Source organism: Aythya ferina, assembly GCF_964211825.1.
Source record: "Aythya ferina genome assembly, contig: HAP1_SCAFFOLD_29, whole genome shotgun sequence".
Taxonomy (NCBI): Eukaryota; Metazoa; Chordata; class Aves; order Anseriformes; family Anatidae; genus Aythya; species Aythya ferina.
In genome coordinates this window covers 3,308,043-3,313,804 of record NW_028181463.1, presented here as the reverse complement: position 1 = coordinate 3,313,804, position 5,762 = coordinate 3,308,043, and the positions used below count along the sequence as shown (strand labels likewise).

At 49.4% G+C, this 5,762-nt stretch overlaps 1 pseudogene across 1 annotated transcript; it reads left to right on the top strand.

Annotated features, from left to right (window-relative positions):
* Nucleotides 1–680: 680 nt before the first annotated feature.
* LOC311427876 (olfactory receptor 14C36-like) lies at nucleotides 681–1,623 on the top strand (annotated as a pseudogene). The gene has a single exon. The product of its transcript is annotated as an olfactory receptor 14C36-like (transcript).
* Nucleotides 1,624–5,762: the final 4,139 nt, after the last annotated feature.

Sequence of the window (5,762 nt, the reverse complement as noted above, 5' to 3'; positions counted from 1 at the left end):
GGACAGGGAGGAGACGTGGGGACACAGAACCGCTTCCCAGCAAGTACATGGGCAGGCAGCAAGGACATAGGCAGGCGCTGAGAGGGAACTTCTGCCAGAAATGCTGTGCAAGGGAGGGCTCAGGCACCTCCCTGGGAAAATCTCTGCTCTTCTCTCCCACCAGCACAGGGCAGCTGAGACCAGACGTGATGCACAGACTGGCTGTGCTATCTCAAGTACACTCTGCACTAGAGGAATAGTATATGTGACACTGAGAAGATTTCAAGGTCACAAGGTTTCATTTTTACTGCAGCAGGAATGACAGTATAGAAAAAAAGAAATTGTCACAACCCTTCTCTGATGTTAGGGGATTTAGGAGCAAAAATTTGTTCATATCAGGAATTAAATTAATCTGAGAATACCCCATGGTCCTTTTTATATTTTTATTTATTTATTTATTTATTTATTTATTTATTTATTTATTTATTTTAATGGGTAAGGACTGTTAACTACACTGCCCACAGCAGAGTCCCCTGCTACCAGGGACACCCTCAGGCAGCATCAGTCAGAGCTCATGAAAGGAACCTGCCTAATGTCTGCTTAATAGGTCGAAATTGAATCAGATATTATCAGATAATTCTGTTGCAACTTCTTACTGCATAGTCCCTCCTTGGGCAGAACCCCATGCCAAGAAAGAGCAAATGCCCAACATCAGCTCTGTGAGTGAGTTCCTCCTGCTGGCATTCGCAGACACGCGCGAGCTGCAGCTCCTGCACTTCGTGCTCTTCCTGGGCATCTACCTGGCTGCCCTCCTGGGCAACGGCCTCATCCTCAGTGCTGTAGCCTGCCACCACTGCCTCCACACCCCCATGTACTTCTTCCTCCTCAACCTCGCCCTCCTGGACCTGGGCTGCATCTCCACCACTCTGCCCAAAGCCATGGCCAATGCCCTCTGGGACACCAGATCCATCTCCTACCAAGGATGTGCTGCACAGGACTTCTTTTTTGTTTTTTTTGATTGGAGCAGGGTATTTCCTTCTCACCGTCATGGCCTACGACCGCTACGTTGCCATCTGCAAGCCCCTGTACTACGGGAGCCTCGTGGGCAGCAGAGCTTGTGCCCAGATGGCAGCAGCTGCCTGGGGCAGTGGCTTTCTCAATGCTGCCCTGCACAGGGCCACTACATTTTCCCTGCCCCTCTGCCATGGCAATGCTGTGGACCAGTTCTTCTGTGAAATCCCCCACATCCTCAAGCTCTCCTGCTCAGATGTCTACCTCAGAGAAGTCTGGGCTCTTGTGTTTAGCATTTCTTTAGTCCTTGGTTGCTTTGTTTTCATTGTGGTGTCCTACGTGCAGATCTTCAGGGCAGTGCTGAGGATGCCCTCTGAGCAGGGCCGACACAAAGCCTTCTCCACGTGCCTCCCTCACCTGGCTGTGGTCTCCCTGATGGTCAGCACTGCCATGTTTGCCTACCTGAAGCCGCCCTCCATCTCCTCTCCATCCCTGGACCTGGTGGTCACAGTTCTGTACACCGTGGTTCCTCCAGTAGTGAACCCCCTCATCTACAGCTTGAGGAACAAGGAACTAAGGGATTCCGTCAAGACTCTACTCGAATATACATATCTTCAGCAAATTCACTTATAATATGCCTAATATTAGAAATCCCAGCTTTTTTAAGAAAAAAAATAACACGATATCTTTCATTCCCATCTCCTCTGGAGCTGGGGGAGCAGCCCCAGCACGCAGGAGGGGCTCACGGCCAAGAGTCCAGCTGCCACATGCAGGAGCAGCCCTGGTGGACCTTGGGGCTGCCCCTCACTGCCCGCTGGGCTCTGCCTCTCTGCTGCCTTTGGGTCGGGGCTGCTGCTTCCCTGGAGCCATGGCCATGGCCAGCAGCAGGATGTGGTCTTGTAAGGAGTGGAACCTGAGCATGAAATAAATGGTATGGAATAAGGGGTGGATAGATATCCTGGTTGCAATTAGGACAGAGGTAATTTTCCTCCTACTAGCTGGTAGGGTGCTATGTTTTGGCTTAGGATGAGAAGAGTGCTGGTAAGACGCTGATGCTTAATTGTTGCAGAGCAGTGCTTACACCAAGCAAAGGATGTTTCAGCTTCTCACTCTGTCCTGCCAATGGGTAGGCTGGGGGTGCAGCAGGAGCTGGGAGGGGACAGACCCAGGACAGCTGACCCAAACTGACCAAAGGGGTATTCCATACCTTCTGACATCATGCTAAACAATAGATAGGGGTGGCTAGCCATGGGGAGGAGAGCTGGACTGCTCGGGGTTAGTCTGGGCATTGGTCAGTGGGTGGTGAGCAATTGCATTGTGCATCACTTGTTTGTACACATTATTAGTAGTAGTACTATTATCATCATTATTTTTATTATCGTAATTTTTATTATTATTTTCCTGCCTTAATAAACTGTCTTTATCTCAACTCACAGGCTTCACTTTCCCGTTTCTCTCCCCCATCCCAGAGAGGGAGGGGGGAGGATGAGTGAATGGCTGTGTGGTGTTTAGCTGCAGTTGGATTAAACCACAACACCTGGACATGAGAGTTTTGATCTTTGGGGGTGGTAAGAGGAGCATGGGCAGCAGAAAATAATGATTTCGTAGAGGGAAGAGGCATCATGTAATGTAGATCATGCGGTAACAGTGACTTGTACAGTCATATATGGCCCTAACACTATTTTAACCAGTAGTTTTAATCCCTAAATCTAAATGCTCCTCCAACACTCTGACAGGAATCCACTTCTCTAATGTTTGAACACAAAGTATCCTTTGAAGCAAAGCTCAGCCTATAGCCCCTTTCCTTTACCTTTACTCTCTTGCTCACCCTAATCCCTTCAGTTAACATTAGTATTAAAATGCTCTATTTAAACCTGGGCTTCTAGGCAGACCTAAAAATGCCCTAAACTCCAGAGCCTGGCCATACCCTAAACACAGAAGAACACCAAACCTTCCCATTAAACATTCGTTTACTCTCTAACCCAGAAAGCTGTACCTTATTCCCTTGGGATCTAGAAAGTAGTCAGCTATGCCTGAGGATCTCATGGCCCAGCAGGAGGAATGTGACTGTGAGGTCACTTCTGTCTCTGCACTTGATAGGGCAGCAGCAGGAAAGTGTCACAGAAAGGGACTGGGAGGTCACTTGTGTCTGGAGGTGGCAGGTCACCCTTGACATAGATCTGGGATCTGCACTTTTGGGCTGACAGCTGGCAGTGGCCCTGCTAGGCCAGCAGAAGGCACCTGCTTGGCATGCTGACTGTTGGCATTGCTTCCTTGCAACAGTGTGCAGGGCTGCGGAGGTGTCAAAATGAAGTTCTTCTAGTAGCATCACAGTACCCACCACATCCCACAGACCCCAAGACTAGCCCTGAGCCAGACATGTGTGTGCAGGGTCTCCCCTTCCAGTGGCCGGGGCCAACCCTTGGCCCTTCTGCATCACCAAAACCAACCAAGACTTTTCTCAGCACAGTGCTTTGCCTGTTTGTAACCATGGCCTCCAATTATCTGCCCTAACAAGGCCCTGGGGAGGCTTTGTTAGTAACAGCCCTCAGTGGGGCCCATTAATGCTCCAAGTAACTTCAACTTTTTCTTCTGACTTTATCTAGCAGTTGCATCATTCACCTCTCAGTACCTGAGCTTCATAGACTGAGCACCAAAATACACCATGGAACTCATTAAAATGCAGAAACTCCTAACGTCTCTTTGATAGTTGTCTTCAAGCCTTCACGCCTTGTGCAGCTAATTGCAGAGCTTGCAAGATGTAATTAAGGAAGAAGATTTCAAAGAGCAACCAATAAAAAGATTTTCTTGTCTCCTAGGCTGAATTTTGCTGCATTTCAGTTTTGAGAATCATTCTCCTATTGCTATTCATCCAGGGTGACTTCTTTGCAGACCTCCATACATAGGAAAAGCAGAGCCTCCTGGTCTGAAACCTGCACTGCCAGCAGTGGTCTTCATCCCTGTAACTGCAACCCAGCCCAGTGCATGAAACCCTTATAAGATAAGTCAGGGGTGCCTTCAGAAAATAAATAATAAAAATAAAATAAAATAAAATAAAATAAAATAAAATAAAATAAAATAAAATAAAATAAAATAAAATAAAATAAAATAAAATAAAATAAAATAAAATAAAATAAAATAAAATAAATAAGATTGAAATGACCATTGGATTTTGAGAAATTCAGCCTGAATCTCAGTAGACTCCTGGACATCCATGTACTCTCTTAGTTCGTCTGTGGAAAACTCAGGGTGAAAAATAAAGAAAATATATCTTTATTGGCTGTAGCTGTACCCATGATCTTGGCCTCTTTGGGGAAATTGTCCCCTTCCAGACACAGAATCCTAAATAGAGTAAAGTGAAAAGAGCTGCCCAGTCAATAGAGTAGGGCAAAGTCCTACTTCCTGTGCTATAGATGCAGTAGGCAAAAAGAATTGCATTGTGCCTGACACTACTCTGGGATGTGTCACCCAGGTCAGGCAAATTTACCTTAGTGCTGACAAGTCCATCACTAATCCATGCTCCCAAGCTCTACATCTACACCTTGGCTCTCCAGTCGATGACTCAGCTCATGGATGGCAATCAGGGAGTCTCGGTTAGCGCGATGCTACCTCAGGTATGCCACTATGGTAGCCATTGGCACCTGCTGTTTTTCAACCCTCAGCAAACCCACAACAGAAGGATTCAGTTGGAGGCCAAGCAAGGTAGACAACTGTTTCATGCCGTTTGTCTCCAAGGCAGCTGTGCCAAAACCCCACCGGTGGTGCCCTCTTGGACCTCTGAATTCCCTCTCCTGAAGCAGTCTATGCCTCGGATGCACATAGCCTCTGGGCCAGTCCCAGTGGGGTGCTTTTGCTATTCCTTCCCAGTTAGACTCACTTCAGCCTCCAGTACAGTTAACTGTTGGGTTCCCCCTGTCACTCCAGAAATACAGGTGGGTTCTACCTCTTTCTAGCTTGATGGCATTAGGGTACTCTGTGCAGAGATGTCCAGTAGAGCCTGATACATTTGTGGATCTGATGTGCCAGGCCATTAAATATACCGAGTCCAGTAAACCCGATTGTCCCTTTCCTCCCTGCTTCCCCCTGGCTTGAAGCAGGACCCTTCTAGTCCTGCTCATAGTATTCATTACTGTGTCTGGTAGATGGCCCAATGGAAACACGTGCTGCCATAACACAGTAATTCCATGGGGCAGGGGAATGGAGCCAAGAGTCAAGGGACACATTTGGGTGGGGAAGGTGGGGTGGGGCCCAGTAGAGACAAGAAGTCAAGGCAGTGGGATGGGGGAGGCCAGCAGAAGCAGCCCAAGGGGTGGTGCTGCTGGTGAGGACACATTTCTGGCAGCAGCCGGAGTGGGCAGCAGCTGTGCTCAGGCGAGGGGAGGCCAGGAAGCGCATGGCAAGAGCGCTCCTGCCAGCAGAGCCAAGGCCGGGGCTGAGCCCAAGGGCAGAGGCAGGCCCAGGGCAGGGGGCTGCAAGGGCCATGCTGAGCCCCCTGCCCCTGCAGCAGCCGCACTGGACCTCAGCAGATGTGCTGGCCAGCACGCACGGGGAGGTGCTGGCGTGCATCAGACAGCAGCAAGGAGGGTGCTGGAGAGGGCTGGGGCCAGGTGGCTGGCAGACCCCCATGCGTGCGCTGGCTGGGGGTCCCCTCTGCTGCAGCCAGCACACGCAGCATGACAGGAGGAGGGCACGCAGGGCTTGTGGTCACCTTGCTTGGGAAGAGCCCTGATCTGGAAGACAAAGCTCTTCCTGCTCGGAAGGGCAAACAGCTC